This window comes from Peromyscus californicus, unplaced genomic scaffold (assembly GCF_007827085.1).
Source record: "Peromyscus californicus insignis strain IS unplaced genomic scaffold, ASM782708v3 Scaffold_21__1_contigs__length_65335640, whole genome shotgun sequence".
Classification (NCBI taxonomy): domain Eukaryota; kingdom Metazoa; phylum Chordata; class Mammalia; order Rodentia; family Cricetidae; genus Peromyscus; species Peromyscus californicus.
In genome coordinates this window covers 36,694,369-36,701,312 of record NW_026294514.1, presented here as the reverse complement: position 1 = coordinate 36,701,312, position 6,944 = coordinate 36,694,369, and the positions used below count along the sequence as shown (strand labels likewise).

Below are 6,944 nucleotides of genomic sequence, written 5' to 3'. Positions count from 1 at the left end.
AACTCAAAACTCATAGAAGCAGAAAGTAGAACATTGGCTGCCCCAGGCTCAGAATTAGAGAAATATTGGTCAAAGTTTAGAACATTTTCAGTTATAAGATAAATCAGTGCTGAGGATCTAATGAGTAACATGCTTTTCCAACTCAATAAACTATATTTGAATTTGTTTAGTAATCAATGTACTTATTGATTGTGGTTATCATTATATAATGTATATCAAATTATGTTGTGCGCCTTGAATATATATATAATTTTATTGTCATATAGTATTTATACATAACAATGGTTTTCATTACAACATTTTTATGCATATGTATAGTGTGCTTTGACCATATTCGTTACCCTCTCTTATTACCCATTCACTCCCATCCTCTTCCTAAATAGTCCTCCGTCACGTCTATTTTTTATAACCAATGAGTTTCTTACAGAAATTTGGGTGAGCAGGTATTTTACAAAAACATGAGCAGCTTACTAATGTCTACAGTGCTTAAGAAAATCTCTTCCTCCCCCAGCAATCATTAATTGCTTATAAATTCTCAGGGAGAAGTAAGGACCTGTGGGGCCCTCCATATTAGCAATGAAAATATGTGATTTTTATTTACTGATTATACATACATAAGACTATAGAAAAAAACAGTTCAATTAAAAAGCAACATTTATTATATGTAACTATGAATAACATGCCAATGACGTGAGTATAGGAGTAGACAGGAAATATTAAAAAGTAAGATATTATAGCAAGTCTAACTACAACTTTAGAGCTATGAGGCATGCTTATGGACAGAAAAAAATGAAAAAAATCTGTCCAAAAAAGTATAAGGTGGTATGAATGAGAATGACCCCCATAGGCTCATATATTTGAATGCTTAGTCCTGAGTTGGTGAACTGTTTGGAAGGAGTAGGAGGTGTAGCCTTGTTGGAGGAAGTATGTCACTGGGGATGGGCTTGGAGGTTTCAAAAGCCCATGCCAACCCATTCTATCTATCTATCTATCTATCTATCTATCTATCTATCTATCTATCTCTACCTGCTGTCTGTGGATCAGGATGTAAAGCTCCCAACTACTGCTCCAGAACCATGGCTGCTTGTTTCCCACCATGATGATCATGAACTCACCTTCTAAAACTAAAAGTGAGCCCCCAATTAAGTGGGTTTTTTTTTTCAAATATAAGAATTGCCTTGGTCACGGTGTCTCTTCACAGTAATAGAATGGTAACTAAGATAGCAGCTATTTATGTTCCATAAATACAGGCAATTTGTGTTAAACTAAAATTTAAATTAGGTTACATTTTTTTCAGGTGTAAACTCTTCAAAGTACACATCTATTGAAAGAATACAGACATAAACTGTCATGTCTTCAGGTTTTATTTTTTGTTTGTTTGTTTAGGTTGAAAAAATAACTTTATTTGTTCTAGGGAGTTGGCCAGAGACCTCTCAGAACTTCTGAAACTGCTCCTTGGTGCCAGCAGCCTTGGTGACCTTGAGCATATTGAAGCACATAGTCTTGCTCATAGGCCTGCACTCTCCCAGGTGACAATGTCACTGATCTGTAAATCCCTGAAACAGGGGGACAGGTGCACAGACATGTCCTTGTGATGCTGCTCAAAGCAATTGTACTTTCGGATGTCATGGAAACAGTCCCAGTGGATGACAATGGTCCTCTGCATCTTCATCTTGGTCAGGATACCAAACAGGATTCAATCTCAGATGGAGATGTTACCAGTGGAGGGGCATTTCTTGTCTATGTAGGTGCCCTCAATGACTTCCTTGGGCATCTTGAAGCCTAGACCAATGTTTTTGTAGTACTGAGGTAGTTTGTCCTTGCTGGTTTCTCTCAGCAGAACACTCTTCTTGTTTTGAAAGATTGTGGGTGGCTTTTGGTAAGCACCAAATGTCTGGATGTCACCATCTTCCCAGCAGCCTGAGAAGAAAAAGAGGTAGATTAACTCCCAAGTGTCCTTATTCATGACTCAAGATCTGGACATGTCTTCAAATTTTAAAGGAAAATATTTATTTGAGTAAAAAAAAATTGAAGTAAATATGATATGATCACCAGTGTCCATGATTCTTGCATGTCTATGGCCTCCACTATTGTGTGATCCTAATTAGTTTACCAATAAAAACCAGGAGTCAAATATAGGGTAATAACCTGAAAGATCAGAGAAGCAAAGGAGCAGCCACTAGTGACTTTTTACCTCTCCAGGATTCTCAGACGGAAAGGGGACTGAGATCCTGTCTCCATTCACCTTATATTCCTGTCTCTACCTCCCTGGTGCTGGGATTAAAGGCATGAACCTCCCAAGTGCTTGAATCAAAGGCATGAGCTTCCCAAGTGCTGGGATCAAAGATGTGAACCTCCCAAGTGCTAGGATTAAAGGTGTGTGCCATCACCACCTGGCTTCTATGGTTAACTAGTGGCTAGCTCCACCCTCTGATCTCCAGGCAAGCTTTATTTGTCAGAACACAAAATATCATACAGCAATCCATTGCCTGTCATAGCTCTAAAGTTGTAGTTAGACTTGCTATAATATCTTACTTTTTAATATTTCCTGTCTACTCCTATACTCACGTCATTGGCATGTTATTCATAGTTACATATAATAAATGTTGCTTTTATGGCCTCCTGCTGTGGAACAATCTTTGTACACTGTAAATATGTATTACTCTCATTGGTTAATAACAAACTTACTGGCCTGTAGCTGGGCAGAAAAGATTGGGTGGGAGAGCCAGACCAGGAGAATTCTGGGAAGAAGAAGGAGTCAGTGGAGTCACCAGGAGACACAGAGGGAGCAAAACATGCTGGAGGACAGGTAAAGCTGTGAGCCACATGGCAATACATAGATTAATAGAAATGGGTTAATTTAAGTTGTAAGAGCTAGTTAGTGATAAGCCTGAGCTATTGGCCAAGCATTTATAATTAATATAAGCCTCAGTGTTTTTATTTGGGAGCTGCTGGCAGGATAGAAACTTCCACTTACAGCCTCTACTGCCCATCATTCTTAGGTGGTCTGTGGCCTTCAGTGCCCATAATTCTTGTATGGTCTACATCTCCTTGAGTATGAGTGGAACCCAAGACTGTAGTAAGATATCTATCCTGGGATTATATTCCCTCATAAGGCTAAAGGAACATAAGCCTAGTGGGTTCAATCTGATTACATCAGCCCTTCAAACTAGATTTTTCCCCTCCAGAGAACAGCATAAGAGGGAGTTGGAGAGAGTCCAAGTGTGAGAAGGATTTGATGTACTATTGAGGTTTACAAGATGGAGGAGACCCTGTAAGAAGGAATGTAGGTTGCCTCCAAGAATAGCAGTTGAGCATTCCATGACTGACAAGTAACCAGGAAATGAGAATCTCACACCTACAGTTACAAGGAAGTGGATTCTACAAACCTGAATGAATTTATTCAGGTTGAAAAAGAAGACAAATTCTTCCCCAGAGCTTCCGGATGAGAGCCCAGTCTGATAATGCTTTGACCATGGCTTTCTAAGACCTTATGTGTAGAAGCTCATCTCAGGTCCTACCCACATAGCTGTGAAATAATGAGTGATAATTTTTTGGTTGTGAGCCTAGCCTTTAATGGCTGAGCCATCCCTCCAGCCCGAGTGATAATTTTTTAAGCTGGCAAATTTATACCAATTCATTATGCTACAACCTCCTTTCATACTGTCACTAAATAGTGACTTCCTAAACAGAATCTTTTGATAGTATATTTTCTTTAAATAAATATGAAGCCCAAAGAATAAAATTACTGGCATAGATATGCATTTGAGACTTGCAGGCAGTAGTATTTCACATGACTTGGTTCAGTGTGATATATAATTCTAAAGACAATATTGTATATATATGATTTTTGTTTTGTTTTAATGTTATGACATTTTTACTTATTTATTTTGTGTGCATGCATATATGTCATGCATAAGTGTGAGTATATATGTTGTGATATCCATGTGGAGGTCAAAGGACAACTTGGGGGAGTCAGTTCTCTTTTTCCATGATGTGGGTCCAGGACTGAACCTGGTTCAGAACAGGTACTTGTATGTACCAGCCAATCTCCCCAGCCCTTGATTTTTGTTTTGTTTTATTTTTATTTAGTGTTAAGACAAAAAATATTCATGAGAGAGCACGTGCTCTGATGCTACCAATGTTGGTGAAAATAATAGATTGATTTTATAGCCTGTGTTAGGAGCAAGTCCTACTAAACAAAATTATCTCTTTGGAAACAAAGGACTAAGAATTCTTGCATTTTAGCAGTAAATGCATGAATAAGAAAGATAAATATTGCCAAAGACTTTGTGCATTAACAATGGCTACCATTGCCCCCAGCCATCCCATGGAGCTGTTCAGATTAGAATATGACATTAACCCTGCCTGACATTCTAAAGGCTATGCTCTAAATTGAAATTTTTCATTTGCTAGTTGTGATACGTTTCTATAGGCTTCCTCAGTCTTTATTTCTCCTTGCTGCTCTTTGACTCTTTCAAATTTAGGCCTCTCTGAAGAACAGCTGTGATACACACCAAGAGTGACTTACACCCACAAAAATTGTATTTCCTGACCACTCATTGTTCCTTCTCCTAAATTCATTCTCTAGTCTGCACTCTGAACTTCCTTCCTGTTCGCTAAGCTTGTCCCACGTTTAGACCCAATGGTGTCTAAGACCAATTCCAAATATTTGACAAATTGGGCCTTTAATATAAAATGAAACATGTTGTAGTTTAATAAGAGCTCATTTATGAGGTTGAAGGGTAGGAAATTTCCCTAATTGTCATTTGATAGAAGGTCCTTTGAGAGTCCCAGGACAGTAAGCCAATCAGTCAGTATTTGTCAACACTTTTGATATCTCTTTCTTCAATCAGAAGCTGCAAACAGATAACATGGGATCAATGAACTTGACGGCTTGTATTTTCCATGTATTTCTTTAAGATACTATTATCAAACAGCAGGCAAGAGGAGGACATTGTCAGCTGTCCCCAAACCTAGCAAAGTGTTGTAACAAGCTGTCCACAAGCATTTCCATGTGTCAGTCTGTGATCTGGAAGGGAAGTATTTCTCCTCAAACCTTTATCTCACTAGCAGTGAAGTAGTAGAGGGGAGGAGAGAAAAACCACGGATGATTTGTGGCTTGCTATTGCTAGGCTGTAAGAGAAACCCTGTATAATAATTGATACTTGGTGGAAATCATCAGGAGTCGAAATTAATTTCTTAGCCTGGAACTTTTATTTGGCACATGAAGAATTAAGACACAGCTAAAATCAAATATCTTTTATTAGCTGTAATTTTCCTCAGTAAAAAATTACTTCGTGCCATCACCCACCAATCCTTATTCCTACTCTGAGGCATTGGTTCACAAGGTGATATCATCACTCACATTTATTTTTAAACTGAAACAATTAATGTCCTTAAGCACAATTTCATTACCACTCTTATGTGAGTCAAAAAACTAAAAATAGGATTGAGGGATCCTTGTTCCACCCAACTCACTTTTAAAATATTATTTTCACAAAGAAGTATTTTATATTAGTATAAATCGTGAAAGATTTAAGGCTATCAGCAAGTTGTCAAAATACATTTTCAGTCTTTCAAGCATGACTTTTCCTGTATATGATATAGACTTTCATGCCTCTGTGTTTTCTCTTCCTTATTTGTTGATTTTGCTTTTGTATTGTTTTAGTTTTGCTTGGGGTTTTATGACAGAGTCTTTTGTATCAAAAGGGCCATGTAGCCAAGAATGACCTTGAGCTTCTGATCCTCCTGCCTCTACCTCCCAAGCATTGGGATTACAGGTGTGCAGCATCACACCTAGTTCTTGTGGTATTAGGGATTAAGCCCAGAGATTCATGCAATCTATGCAAGTGTACTCCTAACTGATATGTATTCCCAGACCTTAGCCTAGTCCCTCAACCCCACGGTTTCCCATCCTCACACTCTATTCTTGTTAACCACATAAATATCTCAACGTTTAAAGCCCAGCTCCTCTTCCTAGAAACATCAAATGATAGGCTGCCCTTTCTGACTCCCACTCCTGCCCTTCTCCTTGGTCATGCATCAGGTCTAGGAGTTGGGAAGAAGCAATCTGGGTGTGGTATCTCTCATTAAAAGCCTATGTAAGAGTAGGAACTTACTCTTACATATTAAATGCTACCTTAACATGAGAAGCAAACTCATTCCCAAAAAGGAAAAAAAAAAGAAAACTAAAGGAAAATTTTAATCTTTCCTTATTAAAATTTTTTTCATACAATGTATTTTGATTATGTTTCCCCTCCCCAAACTCCTCCCAGATATCCACACTTCCGACTCAACTTTATAGTTTTGTGTCCTCTCTCCCTCTCTCTCTCTTTCAAAAAAAAAAATCCAAGAAGCAAAACCAAAAAAAATCAAGAATCAAAAAGCAACACACAAAAGTAAAAACCAAAACAACAAACAAAAGAATAATAAAATAAATCCCAAAACAAAGCGAAATGAAACTGAAAGTCCACAAAAATGTCATTGACTTTGTTTTGTGTTAGCCATCTATTCCTGGGCATGGGGACTAACTACCTTGAAGTGTGGTTAATATATCCAGAGAAACACCATTGGAGAGAACTGATTTTCTCCTTGCCAGTGAATATCAACTGCAGATAGCTACTTGGTTATAGATGGGAGCTTTTGTCCATTTTCTCTTCTCAGCACTGAGACCCTGTGATGGTTATTCTTGGTTGTCAACTTAACTGCATCTGGAATTAACTAAACCCCAAGATTCTGGGTAGATTTGTGAAGGATTTTTCTTAAGTAAATCATTTGAAGTGGGAAGACGAACTTTTAATCCAAATCTTTTGTGGTGGAAAGAGCCACCTGTAATCTGGCCACACCTTCTGCTGGCAGTCTATATAAAGGACACGGAAGAAGGAAGCTTTCAGTCTCTGCCTGCTTGCTTTCATTCTCACTGGCAAGTTGTTTCCTTCACT

General features: G+C 38.1%; 1 pseudogene; it reads right to left on the bottom strand.

Annotated features, from left to right (window-relative positions):
- Positions 1-1,433: 1,433 nt before the first annotated feature.
- Positions 1,434-1,966, bottom strand: LOC128118034 (40S ribosomal protein S11-like; annotated as a pseudogene).
- Positions 1,967-6,944: the final 4,978 nt, after the last annotated feature.